The sequence below is a fragment of the Xiphophorus maculatus genome, chromosome 9 (genome assembly GCF_002775205.1).
Source record: "Xiphophorus maculatus strain JP 163 A chromosome 9, X_maculatus-5.0-male, whole genome shotgun sequence".
NCBI lineage: Eukaryota > Metazoa > Chordata > Actinopteri > Cyprinodontiformes > Poeciliidae > Xiphophorus > Xiphophorus maculatus.
Window position 1 is genome coordinate 28305214 of NC_036451.1, and position 22041 is coordinate 28327254.

At 37.7% G+C, this 22041-nt stretch overlaps 1 protein-coding gene across 4 annotated transcripts in view; it reads right to left on the reverse strand.

Moving 5' to 3' along the window:
* Positions 1 to 22041, reverse strand: part of naaladl2 (N-acetylated alpha-linked acidic dipeptidase like 2) — a 399262-nt gene that overhangs the window by 281970 nt on the left and 95251 nt on the right. The window lies entirely within an intron of this gene.

Below are 22041 nucleotides of genomic sequence, written 5' to 3' on the forward strand. Positions count from 1 at the left end.
CCTTCACATCTCAGAGTGAATCTACAGGGGGGTTGTTCTGTGCTAGGGCACAACTGAGCACTGGCAGTCCGAAATACATGCTCTGGCTTGTGTTTATGAAAACAAACTTCCTCCACTCAAAAGGAAATAAAACAAGTGTTGAAGCTAAAATAGCTCAGGATCGCTATGAAACAACATCTGTGATCAACGGGTGATACTTCTCCAATATGTTGGCCATGCACACAGAAGACAAGAAAAACATAGAGCTATTTTACTAACACTGTTCGTGTCAAGCTTTTCACTAAAGCTGCTGTCACACTATTCCTTCTACAGTCACATTCATAAAGGGTATCTAACAACATTTGTTAAGCTTGAAGAAATTGAGCACGGTTTCGGCTCAAGTGTTTTTGAAATTGAAATATGCGTCCTGTTTATGATGTGCTTTATTAGCTGTATATTGGGCTGAAGGGTGTAAAATGTACAGTGGGCCACATTGTCAGAAAACAAGAAGTTGATGCCACCTTGATGCCACTGCTTTTTCCATTTATATTATTTTTTCTACATATTAGGTTGAAAGTTCAAAGGTCTATGCATATTTAATTAGTGCCCCACAAGTGATGAAATATACTTAGCTGAATTAATCACAAAAAATTGCAATATTAAAAACCAAAAGTGATTGGACATTTACAAGGTGAACAAATCTATGAGAACATCTGCACTGGTTACTATTAGATTAAATCACACACTTTTAGATATTTTCTAGAATATCTGTGTAACTGAGTTAAACTTCAATTTTACATTTACTTTACTTCATTCTTGTTTCACTCCTCTTTCAATGTCTGCAATATATATGTGAATTCTATTTTCTATAGAATGAATTCTATAGAAAATATGTTCTATACGCATGTATTTTGATACACAAAAAACATGCGTAAATTATGTAGCCCTCTCACTTGCTCCCCATCTTTGTTCTCTCTGCAAGCCTCATTAACATTTTACAACAGTATAATGGCAATCATCTAAAATATATCAGATGAAAATCTGGATAATAGTTTTATCTGTCTGTTTATTATATATAAAATTATTTTATTATTTATTTATTAAATACAAAAGTCCCATGTTGGAACCTTTCATATCCGTGTGTTCTGTACTCCTGGAGATCTGACGCGCAGATGACATGCTATCAGCCATCACCATGCTGAATGATGATAAGTGGTGAATTTCACCTCCTCTATTTTTATGTCCATTTTAGCTTTCAGTTAACTTTTTATCAAGAGCTGAGTGTAATATAAGCAACTGATATAGTTTTTATCTGGAGAATTGCACCCAAAACTCATTGTACAATGTTTCACTGTTGCAATACAATAAAGATTCTATCCTATAGATACAACACCTGATAGTTGAACAACCTACCAAAAACAACAAATATCTTTGTTGTTGAGCTACATATATTTTACATGTATTTATTCAACAAGTTAGCAGGAAATTTGATTTTTGGATCCATTGGGGGGGGTTTGTAAGGTTTTTTTTTTTTGTAAAGTTTTTGATTAAAATCTGAAATAATTGCAAGTAATTAATTACAGACTGTGCAATTAACTTAAAATTAGATAAAAAATTTAATTGGAGTCCCAGCTTTCCTGGTCTGGAGCTCACTGTTTATTAGCCTCAGGATCAGATAAAGCAGGAGCATTAAATCTGTCACTGAAACATGAAGCGCATACACAACAGTATACAGGGGTTATAGATAGTCATGTAGTTTTGCAATCCAAAGGGTACTTGTGTAATATAAGCTTGTGTAATATAACTTCTACACACACAATGAAGAAACCAAGGCCCTTGCTTCTGGTTATTGATCAGATGCATCATCACCCTAGTTTCATGGTCAAGCCCTCGAAGCAGCTGTGTGTATGTGTGTGGGTGTGTGTGCGTGTGTGTGTGTGTGTGTGTGTGGGTGTGTGTGTGTGAGCAGCTGTGTTTACATCTAGGCATGTTAAAATGAGTTTAACCTTGCCTAACACATCCAAAAGGCAACAGAAATCACTGGATTATTATTAACCAGTGGGTGTGGAAATGAGCTTCCCCCCGTGTGGACAATGTGAGCACTGCATACAAGTATTGCGATGTCAATTAATGGAACTGAAGTCAGAAGTACATTTAATGCTCATGACTCTGTACAAAAGTAACAGGTTTCTTCTTCGTTTTAAAGAGACTTGATTCAAGAACTTCTTGAAATCCCAATTCACATGTTCACCTAGATTCCTTTTCTTTTTAGCCAATTGACTTCTTCTTTCAGTGGACAAAGGGACAAGCCCTTTAAAGTCTGTGTTTTCCAGCCCCTAGTTCAACATCCAAGATTTAGACTGCTTAGACCTCGGCTGGATTATTCTACATTGAACAGACTTTGGTTAGAAACACCTTCAGATTTAGATACGTTCATAAATCTGATGCACAAATAGCATCCATAAACAATGATGAATGACAACTCTTGACCCACAGGGAATTAATCTTTGCTTCAAAAACAATCTGACTGGACACTGTAAAAAATTGTTGTTGTATTCAAATTGTTCTAAAACGAGTTAACTTATCAGTGAAGCTATTCAAGCCTAAAATAGCATCTCAGTGCTAACCATGACGTCTCCAATGCTAATGTCAGCATGGAGAATAGAGAATGTATGGTTTGGAGTTTTCCAGCAGTTAGATAAAGCCCTCACTCTCTTTTCACAGCCACTGATGGCATTGGTTCTATGTGGCTGTATTTCTTTCTTAGACAGTTTGTGGCATAACAATGTCCATAATGAAATGAAGGCTGTTCAATAATGCAGGAGGACTGTTGCTGGGTTAAATATAGGTCACTAATTGTACATGTATCGAACCTTGGGCATGAATAAGGCATAAACAAATGAGCTGGTGTATGTTTAATGTGGCTACACTGGGACTGTTTCTGTGATAAATGGGCTTTGAATAATGCATGCACGTACAACAGAAGGGCAACAACCTTCAGGTTTACCATCTGGTGTCCCACTATATATACTGATCTGAGAATACATGAGAAATATGGCTTTCCCCTGATTCAGATGGTTTGTAAACTGTTAATGAACATATTAGAAACGATCATCCATATTCATAGTCGACTGGAGCATTGTACTGGATAGTGTATGCTTATATTATTCACATTCCCAATTACTTTTCAATGCTGTGGAGAAAAGCAATGTAAAATATGAAGCACATTGGTCCAATAACCGAGAGAACGTTACTATATTTATACATTTTCATCAATGACAACTTGAACTTTGGGCTGTTTATGAGAAATAGTATTTATAGCATTTTAATCAGAAGTCAGTTAATATTTCAAATATTCAGCAAGTGCAGTGAATATTGTGTTACTTACTGCATGTTACTTCAGTTAAAGCATTTTGGAAAGAAAGTCAGGGCAATATCATTGTTACGTTTATGCCACACATTGTGTTTTACATGTAGGCCAGAAAGTTCAGTGTTGGTCTCATCTGACCAAAGCAGATTCTTCCAAGTGTTTTCTGTGTCCTCTACATATCTCATGACTATGTGCATCTTTTCCAAAGGTAAGATCCTTTAACATATGGCTTCATAATATTTCCCTTATTATAAAAGCGATGTACTTTATTTGTTATTGATTATCAGTATGGTGCATTAACAGTTTGCCTCATCCTGGGAATTGTGTGCCTTGCAGGAATAATCATTCAGCATATTGAGTTTAATTCAGTTATTCAAAATCATTATGCTTATCATATTATTATAATTTTAAAAATTCATGCACTGTGTGGGATAACTACTAACGTTAATCGTTATTTTAATTAAAAGCTGAAATAATTTCACTAACATATGATCCCTGCCAGCAGAAATGGAAAAGAAATGAAAGAAAACAGATGAGTCATACTGCAAAAATGTGATTTAAAATTCAATATTAAGAATTAAATTTGGTAATATTTCTGCTTTAAGTCAAGTCAAAAAAAAATTTCAATGATTTGTCCAGATATTACTATTTAAATAAAAGTAATGATTTTTTTTTTCTTTAATGGAATTTATCATTTTACGAGAAGTTATTATAGTTTTATACTCAGCACAGTGCTTGCTGAAGTTTGTTTACATTTCACAGTACGGTTCCTGAATTTTCTCTACTTCCTCTGCAGAGATTGACATGTGTACTCAGGCATCCACAAAGGCTTTAAAACACAAATACAAATTAAAGAGTCTTGATCTGAGCCTGGTGTGTCCATGTCAACAGGAAGTGGTAATGAGGGAAAATGTGCCCTGTGCTGATCATCGCTTTCAAGAACTGGTTGGCAAAACATTTTCCCCTTTAGGTCCAGTGGGACCAAACATCAGTGACCTGCTTTGTTCAAAGCAAACTGAGGCCTTTACTGACTTGCTGACTGCTACAGATTTTTCAAACATGCACGCACAGCACTTTACTTCATTTAATAAGGTTTTTGCTGGAACAAGCATCTATAATCATTATGCTGATTTTTAAGTGGGCATTGTGCTTCAGCCATTCATGGATCACCTTATGCTGGCTCAGTCAAACCTTCCTTAAAACTAAACAGCATGTGGCATTAAGGTTCCTGTATCCGCTCAGTTGTACAGTATATGAATGGGCTCTGAAAATACAGTATATCAAAAGAAAACAGTAACTTTAGGGGTGGACTAGTACAAGTTTTACTCCTGAATAGACACAATCGCTACTCACTGCTGTCAGTCAGAAGATGATACAAGGACATGCCTTTCTTTACTTTTGTTAAGTAGACAAAGATACTGTTGTAAAGTGCTTCCTACCCAAGCAAATTAAGATAGACAGGTAATCATGGCACACAAGATGTTTTTACCAGACGTTTCCTGGGGTTTTCAGTGATGTTTGACAAGAGGGGACACTGTGCAGGAGGAATATGGAAAGTTAAAAATGTCAATCTTTGCTTGAGAATCCCTGGAAGAGGACAAACAAAAAGCAACGTAATAAGCTAAAAGAAACTGAGCTAGTGCATAGTCCACTTTTGATGTTCTTGTTGTGTTGATTCTTTAATTTACACTTAATCTGCAGTTATAGTGTGGTTTTGTGCCACTGGTGTAAATGAAAGTCTGGGTAATCTGTTTGGTCTGTGTTAGGAGCATTCAATACACAGTTGTCAGTAGAATGGTTGTGTGGTTGTGCTGCCAGTTAAACACAGATCTGCTAAAAACTACAAAACACAATTTTTGCTCTGTTAGAGCTGAAAAAGATACTATAACTCAGACCTGAGTTTACACCTTTTTGGTTACAGAGGGTATTACCTCGGTATGGAACTGATGGGGGGCAATGGCTTTTCTACCTGTGCATACTGTACATCAAGAAAACATTGCATCAGTTTGCTTTCCTCCGAGGGGGACGAAGCCACTGAAAAAATGGCCTGGATACAACAAAGTTGTGTTTTGTTTGAATCCAGGTCATAGATGATTGACCACAAGACAATCATCTATGACTGATTGACTTGAATATGCTACAGCCAAGGAAGACTTAAGAAAAGACACAAAAATGAGAGCAGAGGAAAACTTGGAGTTACAAGAACAAAAAACATCACAAGAACATTTAAAGGGCCAGTACCATGTAAAATTAACTTCTTCGAGCTTTGCATCAGGTTGTAATCTTGTTCCCTCATCAAAAACATACCTGAAGTGTTGCCTTGATACTTTCATGCACATTTGAGAAATTCTTTAATCCCCATGGCAACAATCCAGCTGTGCAAAACGCCTGGGTGGACCTAGCACCGATTCAACACTCAGCTCCTCCTTTGAGCTTTAGTTTCCAAACTTTGAAGCTTCCACCTCACCTCCCCCATGACTCCACCACTCAGCTCCTTCAAACTAGCCAGCAGCAATTAGTAAACATCTAGTGGAGGTGCGCATCTGATGAGCTACTTCACAGTGAAACATTGGCCAAAGCATTGTTAAAGGGCTAATGGAGGAGAGATGTTACGATGACTTGAGAAAGAGCAAGAGTTTTTAAAGAGCCAGAGACCCAATTTCAAGACTTTAAATTGCAACATCAGATTTCATCTAAGTTATATTTGATATCTAAAGCATTTTTTTATAACAACCGACAGTAACAGTTACTTGAGTGTACTATAAAATGGCACTATATGCCTGGATAATACATAATACTTCCCCTCTAGTCAAAAGAGAAAGATAACAAGGAGAGAAGTGTGGGAAAGATGAAAGGAAGAAGAGAAGATCAGAGCAAAGAACAGGGAGGTAAAAGTTTATGACTGGAGCATAAAACTGAGTTAGAGATGTGTGGATAGTGGAACAGAACCATGTTGTGCAATAAAAAAAAAGTATGCTCAGAGTTTAGATGAACTTTCAAAGACAAAATGAAACAGAACCAACAAAAAAGCCATTTGTTTTGTAGTGTAATATATTTCAAATCCCTTCTCAGCCCTTTTACTTACAGATATTCTTTAATTTTTGCAGTTGACCCAAATTCTAACATCCATTGAACATTCTGCAGGGTCTCTTAAATGCTATTAGAGCACAGGCATTTACAAAAAGTTTGTAATAAAAAGAGCTGTTGTTAGAGACTGATGGGGGTGCCTGCAGATGGTTTGATGGGCAAAAAAGCAGCATTTACTGAATGAATGAGGATTAAAGATAGAAATTGTGAGTTTCTGAATTAAAGAAACGGAGCTGAGTAGCAGCACAACAGGAGGCCGTGAAGCGTGACGGGAGAGGAGACGCAGGCTGGGTCTCAGCGCCTCTGGCAGACAATACCTCTCTCACCTCATATCACTGCATTGATGATCACAGAATATGAGGCCAGGGACCGAGCCTTTCTTCAACACTGTACAAGGGTGAGCCAGTCCATCATGTATTATTAGAATCCTCTGAAATAATTAAACTGTTAATGATTTTCTTGAGTTAATTTTATTCTTTTTGCATTGTCTTTCTTTTCTGGCCACGTTCTCTGTCAAAATGATGCTGCAATAAAAAAAAGAAAAGAAAACTAAAATCAACAGATTCTCCTTCAAATGACCACAGAAGAATTTTTAGCAACTTCTTCTACACACTTTCTAGAGTTCTAATGAAGAATATTGGAATATTCATACGTAGGTGAATATAACCTCAATATTAATGTCAAAGTCTGAAAGAAAAACATGAGAATGACTCAAGCAATGCTAGGTAAATACTGTATATTCGGAAGCAGTCAATTTCAATCTTTATCATTTAAAATTCTGAATAAATTCATATATACACTGTGGAGGAAATTAAAACTGCAATGGGAAAATAAATCATCAGCTTGAATGAGGGCTAAATAAATAACTTTATCATTACTACTGTCTCTAATGCTGGTTTGTCACAAGGTGGACTTCCATTCACTGAGCATGGCAGTAATTAAAGGGACCAGCATAATGTAAAATCTTATTTTTTAGCTTTATATCATGCTAGAATGTCAATCAATCATCAAAAGTATATCTGGAGGGTTACTTTGATTCTTTCATGAATGTTTGAGGAATCCTTTAATCTCCATGGCTACCACTCCAGGGTGCCTTAATGCTTGCTCTCACATAGCGCTGCCTATTTATCCAATTCTCCTCCTGAGAGCCGCAGTCTCCAGCCGAGCTCCCGCCTCACAGGGCGGCGCTCCCCCATACCTCCCTGACTCAGTCCCTCCAGACTAGCATCAGCAGCAATTAGCAAACACCTGAAAGGCTGCTGAGCTCATCATAGGAACTACTGCTCAATCCAACACTCCAAAAAGCAGCTGTAAATGACATCATGGAGGAGCATTGTTGTGATGACGTGCTGAAGGGGAGTGTCGGAAAGAGTAGAAGCATCTTAAAGAGACAGAGACCCAATTTCAAAGCGCTGGATGCAAAGTCAAGTTTCTTTAAAGTTATTTTTTAAACTATTTTTGTTATGAGAATATACAGCATTTTCATAACAAGTGAAGGTAACAGTCATTTATTTGTGTTATAAAACCACAATATTTGTACACATGGAACACAGAAATGTATCCATGTTCCTAGAGTTTGGTCATATGGTTGTAACTTACCCTACTGACACAAACATCATCTAGCTCTATGTAACAAAATGTGGGTCAGACAAACACATTACCTGTGGATCACATCTACAGGTAAAGGAAGTACTACACTAACACCTAGGGAAAGAAGACGACTGAAGGCATAACATTAGACATTGTCATTTTGATGACACAAAAAATTATTTATCTTGATGTGCATGTAAAAATATTGTGCAGATGAAAAAGGCAGTTACAAATGACGTCGCTAACTTCCTCATGACGACTGGAGCATGCAAGGCTTTCTTTCTTTAGGAATGTACATAAATTCAAAGCCATCTGGCTGGTAATATTCCTCCTCTAATAATGGGAGCATTACGGTGGGTTTTAGCAAGTGAGCCTGTCTGTCTCAAGTGTGTGATGAGTAAGGTCTAGTTCGGAGGAACCAAAGCCTGCAGTAAATCCTTCCTCTAATTCTCTGCCCAGCATGAATCCCATTCCCTCCAGCCTTCCGCCGGCCCTCTGGGAGGATTCGGATCAGCATCTAATGAACTGCCTTCAATTACCTCTTTCTGCACAATTTGCCCTCTACTGCTAACTGAAGAACACAATTAAGTTCCTCCGCTCTTGGTTTCCTGTTCACAGGAAACCAAGAGCGGAGGACCTCTCGGAATCCATGAAGGATTCTGAGAGGTCATTAAGGTCAAGAACAACCCGGCAGAACTCTGAGCTGCTCCCCCCACTGGAGGCTGATAAAACTCTCTGACAACCCTGTTATCTTCACATTATAAGTAGTGAACATGCTGGTTTTTTAAGGTTAAGATGTCTTTAGATTAAAAAAAAAAAAAAAACAAGATTATTTTGACTTTGGAAAAATGATTACAACAATCAGTCATTTGATGTCATAATGGCATGGAGGGGAGCTTCAGATTATTTGCTATTCAAAAGATAAGCAGCATTGCTTCACAGTAAAAATAAGAAATGTTAAATATGGCTCCAAAACTATGATTTGGTTAAAATTTTCTGTATTCTTATTTACTTTTCACACCTACAAGACACTATTTGAGGTGTCCTTTGCGAAAGAGTTAGGAACATTAAACTTTTCAGTTTTTGTGACAAAACATCTTTGTAGTTTCGCTATGACTGTCTCACTTTTCGCCACATAACCATGCAGTTTAAACCTGAAAGTTTAATAAAATATTACATTAAGGACCTAATAGTCGCATCACTTCACCTCCATCCACAAGTAGTATGTCCAATATAAAATGCTGTTTGGTCCTAAAATGGTCACTTTCCATTCAAGCCATAGATAAATGATACCTAGAGACTTAAAGTGTAGGTGAAAAATGCATTCCCAAGAGGTCGGTGCATGTGACCCATATACTGAGGCCTGAGGCCTGAGTCCATGACATGTTACAAAGGTCATGGGGCCGTCACGACCCCATGACCTTTGCAACATGTCTAACCCTTTCCTGTCTGACCTCTCTGAAATAAAAGCTGCTAGATTCCCACTCAGGAATCAGTATTCATGTCGTGACTTTTGGGAGCTTTAAGCCTCCTGCGGTCTTAACATGATGCTGAGGAGGAGTATCAAAAATCTCACAGTCAAGCATCGGGGAAGTGGAGGGGTTGTCCTGTCAGACCGTCAGTTTCCCAAATAACATAAAAAATTTAAAAAAAACACGGGGTCAGTGCGACCCCCACTGGACTGACAACAGAGTAAAACACTTGTGGGGTGAAAATGACCTTGTCTCTTAATAATGCTAGGGGGTAAAAGATCTTTTAAAACCTGTTTTTTTTTCTCTTTTAGATGAGTAGTGAGTAAATTTTTTTTGACCTTCCAGGGGTTCTGGTTTTCATTCTGAGTCTGTACCGTACTATTTCCATTGCAGTTATGAAATTGAGTACATACTTTTAATAACCACCATACCTCCAGATATGAGTAGCTGAAGATATTTGTAAGAGACTTGGAGATTTGGTTAATTACATTTCTAGAGGCCATAAGACATGTTTTCTTCATTTTGACTTCCTCTATTGATGAGTCCACAGAGTGCATGCATGGTTGATTTTAAGAACTTCATCCTCACCTTCATCCGCAGCACAAAGTGGCTGCCAGTAAATTCACCAGCAGGGGTGTTTGGTGAGCCTCTTAGGCCCTTCTCAGCACTGACCTCTTAATCTTTATCCCTGGGATTTTGATGTAACGTTGATCAAGAGTCTCTCTAGCTGGTGTGATTCTGTGTTTGCCGATTTGTTTCCCCACAGGGTCCCTCAGCAGAGCTCATTTAGCAGCCTGATGCTTTATAATTAAGAGCAGCAGTGGAAAGCATTACCAGTGCTTGGTGAAGGCATCTTGTATTCTATTGGAGAGTTGGCAAATGGGCTTATTAGCCTCCTGTGTGTGAAGGCTTGCAGTGGGGTAAAGGGTTCAGGGTATGCCAGATGTTGTGGACTTAGAAGGAAAGGGGGTGTTTACCTGAGCATACTTGGATGCCCCTGTGGCATATAACACATTAAATCAGCAACATCTGGAAAAAAATGAGATATGTTCAAAAGCGTAACCTCCGTATCTACCATTTAAATATCAAATTCTGGGACTTCATTCCTTGTACATTTTATTTTTTGACATTAAAATGTAAACCTATTTTGCCTATTTTTTACACTTGCAAAAGGGACACCAGAAGTCCACATAGTAGACTTTGCAGTGTCCTCATCTGTCAACTGCATGGATGGAATAGAAAGTCTAAGGCCAGATTCACATCATTGCATTTCTACCAACATTAGCATTGTTAAAGGCCAAAAGTACATCTGTTGAGTGCTCAGCATACTGCTCTGTGTTTTTCAGCTAGCTAAGTCTAATGTAAAAAGTGGACAACATGGTTGGAATATTTGATGACTTGCAAAGTTGATGTCCAGATATGAAACCTTGGTCTTCTTACTGGGACTGAAGGAAGACTGACCTGATACACTTTGATCTATTTAGGTTACAGTTTTGCCAATCTGTGCCCAGCAGCTACATCTTATAATTGTTAGGCGATGCTGTTTGTGGGAAGAAGAAATAAAGTGACACTGATTTACCCATTGAAGGTTCAACGACTAATTCCTTTACTATCTAAAAATAAGGGTCTTAACCAATGAACCCATGGCTTTGGCTTTAAGATTAAACACACAGATAGCATAAGAATTTGTGCTCACCATCAGGGATGGATGGCTAGATACCGATGCCCAAAACCACAACAGTATTTGGTCCTTCGCTTTAAAAGAACACATCTGTGTGTTCACAATCTTAATTAGACAATTTTTTCACAGTTTTTTACATTTGTCATACAAATATTATGCATCATAAGCTTATTAATTCTGTTTTTAGAGTGTGTATCAATGTGTGGCTGCATTTAATAACTTAAACTAATAATGGTCATAACTAGCTAAGATTTTATACCAAGAAGAAGTTTTGAGTAATTAAAACTTTTTCTGTTAGTTTTTGCATTGTGTGGTGTACAAAAATTTTAAAAACTGGAAACTTACTGTACATATATAAGCCACACTGGCTATAAGCCGCTGGTATCTACGCCGAGCTTACGTGCAGCGACTATTGATCTGTACTGCCAGATCGGCAGCCTTCAACTTAAAAGCAGCATCATATGAACTTCTTCGTGTGGTTTCCATGATGACGGGGTATGAGTTTGAAAGAAAATTCCACAGAAAAGCCACACAAGCCTTTAAGCCGCATGATTCAAACCGTGGGAAAAAAGTAGCGGCTTATAGTCCGAAAAATACGGTACATATTTATCCTCTTCTATTTCATACTCATTTTCTTTATCATTAAATTCTTTAGATCCAACAGGGCCATCATACAGTTTACTTTGTATATATTTCCAAGCTGTAAATATAGTATTATAAGATTTTCTAAAGAGAATTTATAACATAGAAGACTGTAAAGTTTCAAAGTAAATGACTTTCACAAGTACCAGATCAGTGTCTTCTCTGCAACATCTGTCAAACCCAAGAAATCTTACTTGTTTTGATTACCCTAAAAAAAAAAAAAACACTATCACATTCTTGATGATGGGATCTGTCTGTTAAAAAAATACAGATCCCTAATTTGCATATGAAAAGCTTCCACTGAATTTCACCAAACATATCCAGCAATCACAAATTTCTGTCAATTACCCTCCAGTATTTAATATGCAGGCATAAACAGCCAGCCTTCCTTGTTAATGTTACACAAAGAAGTCGGAAAAAAAAGCATTATAGCATTATAGGATATATCCCACAATGCTCGCTGTCAGCTCATTGTTGTGACATGCATTGATTGAAGTAAAAAGCTCATGCCGTTATTCAAAGCCATCCAGCACTCAATTAACACTCCATTTGCATTACGGTGGAACTCCACTGCAGCCTTTTGATTAATACGTCTCCTTTTCCCTCACCAGTCAATCATGAATCATCCTCTACCAAAAAACAACATCACACTGCGGAGTGAGGAGGGGGGAAAAAGTGGATGAAAATTGGGCAAGGAAGTGAAAGCACAGAATTCAGTCAAATAAGAAGTAAAAGGGAGAAAGGAGGAATAAAAAGTGAAATGACTGCCTGCAGTCCAAATTAGGACATTCTGTTAAATGTCCAGTTCTTTGAAAAGAAATGTTCACATATTGGTGTCTAAAGAAATACCCAGACTCCCTGCCGCTGAAGGTAAACACCAGACCCTATGCCACTCAGATAAGACAATACATGAAGCAAACACCGAAAATCACTCCTTTGCCTTCTCTCAGTGCTAACTAGAAACAACCAATCAGAGGAGGGTCTTAGCTCTGTCAGTCACCACTCTGCATGGCTCTGCTCATACACCTAACCCACCAGCTCCCTTTGCTCTCTGCAGCTAGCACATCTAGTCATGAATGCTAGGCTGATGACGACGGAGAAATAGTTTTCAATGTATATCTACGTATATCATTAACATTTGCATGACTGCATCGCCACGGAGAAATCCATCCTGATTTAACACCAGCTCTCCTGGCATAACCTCTTCTGCTATTTAATCTTTCCATGTCCCAGTGTGCCACGAGAAGTTCATTTGAGATGTGTGAGGAGGAGGGGGAAAAAAAGCTGATTTTATTTCTGGCTCACTGGTGAAGAGAAGATCTACCAGACAACAAATTAATGGAAATGTCACTTGACTTATACCTCCATCTCCTGCCTTCATAGTAAGGCTCAGTGAGCATATTAAGGTGGCAGCTAAGATGCTCCCTCGCTGTCTTCGTTCACATCTTCTGCAGCGACCTCTGCTCACTCCTCCTCTAATCTCAGCGTACATGCCTACACTCACTATGGGAACCATACATGCTTGTTTGATTAAAAGCAGAGCGCAGCCTGGGCAAGGTTTTGAATGATCCTTTACTTTATCTTGACATAACAGAGTCATGGCCCTGTGAAGGCAGAGACTGCAGGTTAATGGGAGCCCTGACAGCCAAGGCTCTTCCATCAGCAACAGCAGCCAGAGAAAAGGTCAGCCACTGGTCCACACATCCTTATGAGCACAAGGCTCAAACTTTAAGTTTGAATTGTGCTGAATTAGAAGGAAGAAGAAATGCACTCATTTAAAGTCAAAAACCTTTTTATAAAACTATGATCACAAGCAGGAAGTTTGTATATTAACATTGCTACAACTGACTAGAGAGAAAAAACTATGGAAATGTCAGTTGGCTCTAGCACAACTGAACAAACTAATTTCATAATGCAGCCATTTTTAAAAAAAATTGCATTTAGTGACTCTACTAATGTAAAAAGATGTATTAATTAAGGTCCATAAATTGGCTAAGTGTTGTGTAATGGAACAAGACAGTATTTTATAAATTAATATAGTCAATTATCATGTCTTTGATCATTTTAGCAAATGTCTAATACATTAGATTTATTGTTGAATCCAGATATTTACATAATACTGCTTAAAAACTATATCATCTTTATTTCCCACATACACTAAAAGGCAAACTTCCTGATAACTCAGTAAGTTTGCTTAAGACCAGTGTGATTAAACTAGCATTACAGATTTAATTCCAAAGTACTTGTAAGCTAAACTGTTTTCATCAACCATTTTTATGCAAATTTTTAAGTACAGCAATAGAAAAGGTTAAAGGAAATGGCAAAATTCAAAGTAACTTCTTATTTTGAAGTTATTTCAAGTAAGATCTCAAGGAAATCTATTACTAAAAATAGATTTAATGTGAATATTGACAAACAAAACTGTGGAAAAATGGACATCTTAAAAAAGTAACCAAACATTTTGCTTTTGTAGTTGTAATTAAAAAAGCCAAAGATGGTAATATTACTACCTCTCTGCTTATTCTCATAGAACTAAATGTGGTTGCAAAAATTGGTGAATGTTGCACACACACACACACACACACACACACGCAAATTTATCTTTGACCTGATTAGGTAAATACTTACATGTTAATGTCTTGTGAAAAGCTTTACATACTCAGTATTTTAGTTTTTACAGTGTTTCCTCACTTATTCATGTTTCCCTGATTACAGAAATCTGAAGAGGAAGTGCCATCCATTAGCTCTACTGCTGTGGCTGTTCAGAGGTAATCCTGGAAGCCGTCAGTCGGAGTGTGTAGATCCAGAAGGAGCCTGACAGAAGTTTGGAGCATCTGTGAAATGCCAACCTTTGATCTTTTGCAGTATTCTTGTCTACAACACCTGCGCCTCAGAAGACGATGGATTTACAAACAGATTATTTTACTCAACCTACATATGTTTCTGTGAGAAACAGATTTTTGCAGCAATCAGAACATTTAATCAGAGTTTAAAGAAGCCACAGAGACAGTCTCCTGATTCCGTTAATTGCTTTCAGCTCTCGGATGCGCGGTTCTCTCCCCTCTGTGGAAATTTCTAATTTAGCACCATTTCATGTATTTATTTATTTATTTATTTTTTTTACCTTCACTCCCCTAGTTCTCATTCAATTTAGAGCAGCAAGCCATTCTGTTCAGTGCAGCCACTAAATTGCGAACATTAATCATTTCAGAGTCATTATCAGCATTTTAAAGGTGAAAATCCAAACAAATTGTTTTTCATTTGGCCTGGGCTTAATAGGATTGTTTTCTTTAATTTACAGCCTTAAAGCATTTAACACAAACACTTAACCGTAAATTAGTAACCCTGCTTATTTATTCCCTAATTGTGCAGCATTAAATTGTAAATGAAAATTATACATAAGATATTTGATTGGGCTTTAGATGACACTGATATTTCTAAGTCTCTGTGTCTCAATAGTTACAAATACAAAACTAAGAAACAAAGAGAAGAAGCCAGAATAAACTTTTGATTTCAGGATGTTTCATGCTGAGGGTGTGTCTGATATGCCCACTGGGGGGACACTCATCCTCGTTCTACCGTCTCCTGTTCTCAATAAACGTGGGCTCAGGATATGGAAGTGGTGGAAGCACCTAATAAGTGAAAGACATGACAAAATGAGAGTATACCTGCAATGCAGAAAATGGCAACGCAAAACAGAATTCTATAATTGTCTGATAGGTTGAACAACCAGAAAAAACATTTTGGTCCAATTCTGGGAACTGTTCTGGAGCTGACTAAACAAAGAACAGTCTTACGGACAACCCTGGAGTGATGGGAAGTTTGGCTCTTTCTCTTTTCAGAGAGCTGACTCTTGTGGCATGGCTCCCAATGGAGCGCTTCCAAAGGGATCTTAATTTATCATCATCTGTATCCTCATATTTTAGCTTACCCTGGCAAATTAGAATGTTTTGTATGCTAATCAATCCTTTAGCATTCAATGAGTTTTTGAGAAGTATTTCCTAATTTGATGCATCTGTTCTGTTACAAAAGAAGGAATTCTTACTTTTGTGTAATATTTTAATCAAATCTAAAATTTTTATTAAGGCCAAAAGCAAATGAACAAAATACAGCAAACAAAATCATTTATAATTATATGATTATATGTTTACACTGCAGCCAAATGTTGATTGTTTAAAGGAGTCAGTTATATTTTTTGTGACACTCTCTTCACTGCTGTCTACTGACTGAGGGGACGAGCAGATTCTCCACCTGACTGTCTTGACTGTTCCTCTGTTTTCACATAATGGTATGATCTTGCATCCTTACATGTGATTGGCAACAAGGCTGCCATGCAACCAATCAAAACAAAGTTCTGCCATGTGCTGGGCAGAGCCACAGAGTGAGAGCTGAGCAGCGAAAACTAAAAGAAAATGGGGAGCTGGTTCTCACTCCAGGGAAGTCTTTTGATTCACAACAATGACTACAACCCTGGGGTAAAACAACAGTGTGTCTTCAGTCAGAGGCTTGTGTGGAAGACAGACCTCCACAGGAGATCTTGCATAGTTTCTACAAAACTCTACATTGGCTTTATGGAGAAACACTGATAATAATAATTACTACAAAAACTAATTCTGCACATATCAATGAACTCAAGTCAAGAAACATCTCATGTGAGTCACCTTGTGAATTAAAGCATTTTAAGAGGCTTTTCTGCTGTTATCACTTTAATTTACATTGTTACAATTTCTTAGGCGATATCAACATATTTGGTCCAAAAACTGATCCACTATTTTATCAATGCAAACCATTTTCATTGTACTTAAGCAACAAACAAAGCATATATGGATTAATCTTACAGTAGTAATTATGCACCATACTTCTCAGTTCAATCAATAAATCTATCATCTTCCCAACAATTGCTGAGCCATTCTTTATCTTTTTTTCCTCTGAATGTCCAATTGAACAGCAGCTGCTTTTCAGTGATCACCTGCTGGTTGCCCATATTGGAGATTTGCAAGCATTGGTTGTAGAAAACTTAGTGACCGTGTCGGTCGAACAAGACGGCTACAGTTGGTTGCCTCTTGTGCTTGTCACTGTAGCAGCTCACCGTATGGCTCACACTGAGCACCGGAGATATGGCGAGGGCACGCAGAAGCCTTGGTCAGAGAGTCTACATGTCTGTGACGAGGATCAGAAATGAATAAACTGGGTGACTCTGTGGTGTATGAGGATCAAAATGGACAGATTAAAGCTGAATGCGCCACTGCTGTCAAATCAATGCAGGAAAACACATGAGCACAAACATCCACATGCAATGTTGATAGGCAACCTGACCCTTGATCTGTTCTGCTAGTGGACTCCATCTATGTTTGTAGAGAAAATTAGGAGAGGAGACAAAGACAGCAGACGTGTTCTTTAACAAGGACAGCAAAATGTGGCAGTCAACTCAGTGTAATCTAATGATTTTAGGTGTTTATACCCACACATACACACATCATCAGATAATGTTCTCAAAGACACAAAGCTAAATTATGCGTCCAAGCGACTCAGAGGAAGCCGCAGGGAAGAAATTTTATTTCTCCCATTTTTCATGATTATACTGATCTCATGAAGCAACTTAAGTTATTTCTATCTGGGGATAACCTTATCATCAAATTCAAGACTGCTCCATTTCAGAAGCTCAATTCAATAATGATGAACATGATACAGAGATGTTTCATCTTTCCATTTTCTCACTGCTTTGTTATTTCATCTCTTCAGAACTGGAACCCAACTAAGGAGAGTTTGTGTTTCTGCTTTTACTGCCACATGAATCCTGCAATGCCTCAAAAACCTAATAGAGAGTTTAATCAAAAGAAACGATTAAAGCATTTCATCTGAATTAGGGTTAGCAAACTCAGGGTAAGAATTCCAACCAAGGTGTGATATGATAAGCAACATGAAATATGACACTATTGAGCATAATTGCCAGGTATACCTGCAAGATTTTACAGTGGATTAGAACCTGTATTATGATTCTTACAGTGCAAGTATCACCCAACCTGCTTTTAAACTGACCTGGAGCACAAAGTACAAACAACACACACAACGGGTAAAGATGTAACACTAGAAGGTGTGGAAATAGATCAATCAGAACAGAAAAAACATTATTGCTGACACCCATTAAACACTGTTCAGCTTTTAAAACAAAGCAATAATGCAACATGGAGTGCCATTTATAAAGTTACCCAGTCAAACATTAGCAGCTATAATATTGGTTATGTAGTATGTCATAAGAGAAAAAAAAATTAGTGTGGGCCAATTTTCTAAGTTATATTTTTTTATCATGTTATTCAGTCATCTATAAATGTCCACTTCTGTGCTAGCTAAACATTTTTGTTTAGAGCTAAATATTTAGATTGCTACTTAATTATTTTAGCTTGAAGCTGAACAACATGGTGAAAATAAGTCTTAAAAAATGAACTCCCATTATTTTCCCTCTTACGACAAGCTAAATAAATCAAATTAATGCTGCTAATTTTTGACTTTGTAACTTTACAAATGTCAGCTCATAATGGAAATGCAGCAAACAAAGAAATGTGGCTGCTCTGAGACACATTTGTACATTCTGAAAAAAGGGAACATTCCTCTGAAGCTGCATAAATCCATTCATTAGCAGTTAGATTTTTTAAACAAGCTTTTTGTTGAATGTTTATGGTCATTGTGTGTCTTACTGAGTGTTATTTTCTCTCTTATCGGTACTTAATTTTAAGCTATTTTATTGGTTTTATGTCCATTGCTCTGTGACAGTTTATTTTGTTAAAGACTTTCTGGAACAAATAAGCTACTAGATTGTTATGAACTGATGTAATAAACCCAACATATTTTTAGCCGAAAGGAACTGAAATACTGAATAAAGTACACCTCTGATATGATAACCAAACCTAGCTACTCAAATATGTTTAAACACAATTGTTTTGTAGGGATATTCACCACGGATAAGTCAGCAACAAACCAGCTGCACTTTATTGTTTTTTTATTGGACAAAAAGCTGAATACACCCTGCACAGATCACCAGTCAGGACATCCAACCATCCTCGCTCACACTCAGACTTCTCAGGACCTTCTTGTTGCACAGCAACAGGGCTACCGACTGTGCCACTTGATGAAACCAGATAAACAGATACCAAAAGAAAAACCAGTCTGACTGTTCAGTCATATTTCACTGTGATCTGCAACCACAGACTTGGAATAAAGCCTTTGCAGCAGAAAATGACGAGAGCTAAGATGCAAGCTAAAAAAAGGTTCTATGTCAGAAAAAAGCTGCCACAATGTGTATTCCTCACATTTCAGAGAATCGTCATAGCTAATGGAGACAGACCAGCAGTGGAAGGGGAATTAAAGGCAGCAATTGAGAGATCCTTGAATGCTCAACATGCTTCACTGTGTCCCTGGGGGCTTTTAGACTCACACTGAGCCAGAAAGGAGACGGATGACTTTGAAGGTAAGCGTGGATCCATCCACTTCTAGCAGCCCTAAATCAATGTGTCCTGTCACTTTGACGACACCGCATGGCTGGTCCATAATGTGTCCCATATGGTTAGTCTTTATGAAGGGGATGCGAGCTCTGCTTTAATAAATGCACCACATGCCTGGTTTCAATCATCTTTACACGACATTTGCTTTGGTTTGTTTTTCTTTTTTTATGCAAATACAGAATTGTTATTTTGTTTGTAATGTTATTTTGTTTTCCCCAAATTTGAATGAATTGATCTTAAATAATAAAGAAAAACCTTTCAGTGTAGTAATCCTGTTCAAACTGTCCTGTGGTTCAATCACCACACAGGCAGACACCTAACATTTCACTGAATATGCATATAAACTACAGAAAAGTTTCTTTGGTGCCAGCCTGTAATGAAAACAACGAGCCACACTGTCCATACCACAAACTGCACACTGAGCAAAACTCAGGAACAGTATTTCCATAAGGGGGGCTAGGAAGTTGATTAAGATGCACATTAAGTCTCCTTGTTCGACACAAATTATGGAGGTTGTGCAGATGGGTTGGCCTCAACTCTAGCAGCTCTCCCATGTTGACAAAACCTTACAGTTACTCAGATTATTCAAAAAATAAAACTGAGGAGCGTGCTGTGGTGGCGTAGCGGTTAGCGCGACCCATATTTGGAGGCCTTGAGTCCTCGACGCGGCCGTCGCGGGTTCAACTCCTGGACCCGACGACATTTGCCACATGTCCTTCCCCGTTTCCTGTCAGCCTACTATCACATAAGGGACACTAGAGCCCACAAAAAGACCCCCTGGAGGGGTAAAAACATTTTTATAAATAAATAAAAATAAATAAAAAAATAAAACTGAACTCTTAAATTCTTAAATAAAATTTAAATTTAATTCTGTAAATCAATCACTCAAATATGGGCAGTATACATGACTTTTCTTTACCAGTGGTGAAAAGCTAATTTAAGACAGTTTCTCATTACATTTCAGATATTACCAGGGAAATCTGTTATGTCTGTACTATCTTAACTGTAAGGTATGGGAGTGACAGCATCATGTGGGACTGAGGAACTGGTGCCACTTCATAGGATGGATGCCATCATGAGGAAAGAACATTATGTAGAAATACTGAAGCAACGTCTAAAGACATCAGACAGAAAGTTAAAGCCGAGGTGGAAATAGGTCTTCAGATGGACAATGACCTGAAGAAGTGCTTAGAAACAACGGAGTCAATGTTTGACATGGCCGACACAAAGTCCTGATCGCCGTCTTCTAAAGAATTGGAGCGCGGGTCTGGTGTATGTAGGGCTGAAATGATTCCTCAAGTGATTCGAGTACCTCGATTATTAAATTTCTTGACGAAAATTTATCTGCTTCAAAGCATTGTTAAGTTATATTTTATTTTTTAATGCACCGTGTTTCGGCCGGGTTATTACTTGCGTTGCCCAGCGCTCTGACTTCCGCCTGAGTTGTTGATGAAAGCTAAGTGTTAGCAGCATAACGTCCAGTTTTCAAGTTCGACCTGGGAGGATTTTATTGATTGATGATAATGTCTGGGTGTTAGTCATTTTTTCGGGGGACCAACAAGCATCCTTAAAATGCCTGGGGTATCTCTCCCAGAGGTGCTTCCTGGAGGCCGGTTCAGAGTGAGCGGCGAGGATGTGAAGGTGTATTTATTCAGGTGAGCAGATAGACTGAATACTGCAGGCGGCTGTGCTTTGATGATTAACGTAAGTGTAGCTTTATGGACAAAATGGAAAATTTTTTTCAAATCATCCCGGTCTCAACAAATGTGTGGTGGAGCGCATTGTGACGGCACGTAGCTAGTAGATGTGTTTCTGTGTGTGACGAACAAAGATGTCAAATCCCGTCGCTAACATAAAAACAAAAGCTATAAATGTCTGGGCAAGGTGAGAGTTCATCTATTAAATTGACTGAACATGAATACATACACCAAAAGCTGGAGTATAGACATTTTTTATAAGCGTATTTGTGAGCCTGCCTCTTTATTATTGAATTGAATATAACATAAGATTATTGTTTAACTTTTCTTCAGGTTAACTTAGAAAGCAAGCTGTTATTGTTACAGGTAAATTTTCTAAACTACAGAAAAGTTATTGTTAGGGATGTTCAAATATGAAAAATTGGACTGATGTTGATATGCGATAGTTACACTGCTGTTATGTTATATTTACCAATGTTTTATTCTATCTATTTTTCATCTGATTACTCGATTAATTTGAGGAATAATCGATAGATTACTCGATTACTAAAATATTCGTTTACAACAGCTTTAAATGTACGTGAAATGAACCAGAACTTGAGCAAACTGCTGGGATAATTTTGGGGACCGAAACCCAAAAGGCTTGACCCAAGTCATTCAGTTCTGATTTTGAAGATATAAATTAATATCTTACATATTATTTCTGTTGGCATTTAGTAGATAGAAACATATTGGCAATTCTAACTAAAATAAAGCAAGAAATGTTGGTTTGATTTATCGTCAAACAATGAGTAAAGAAGGTGTATGTACAATTTATGTATTTTTGTTGGGTTTCAAGGTTGAAGGAAAAATAAAAATGATGTAGCTTTGAGTAAATAATACTCCAGCTTCACCTTGCTGTGCATTTAATCAGCAGCTAAGCTAGTCAGTGATGCATTCGGATGCCAAAAATTTCCAAGGTATCATTTTTGCAATTCTGAGTTGCTATATATACTTTTCACATGACTTAATGTGGTGAATTTGA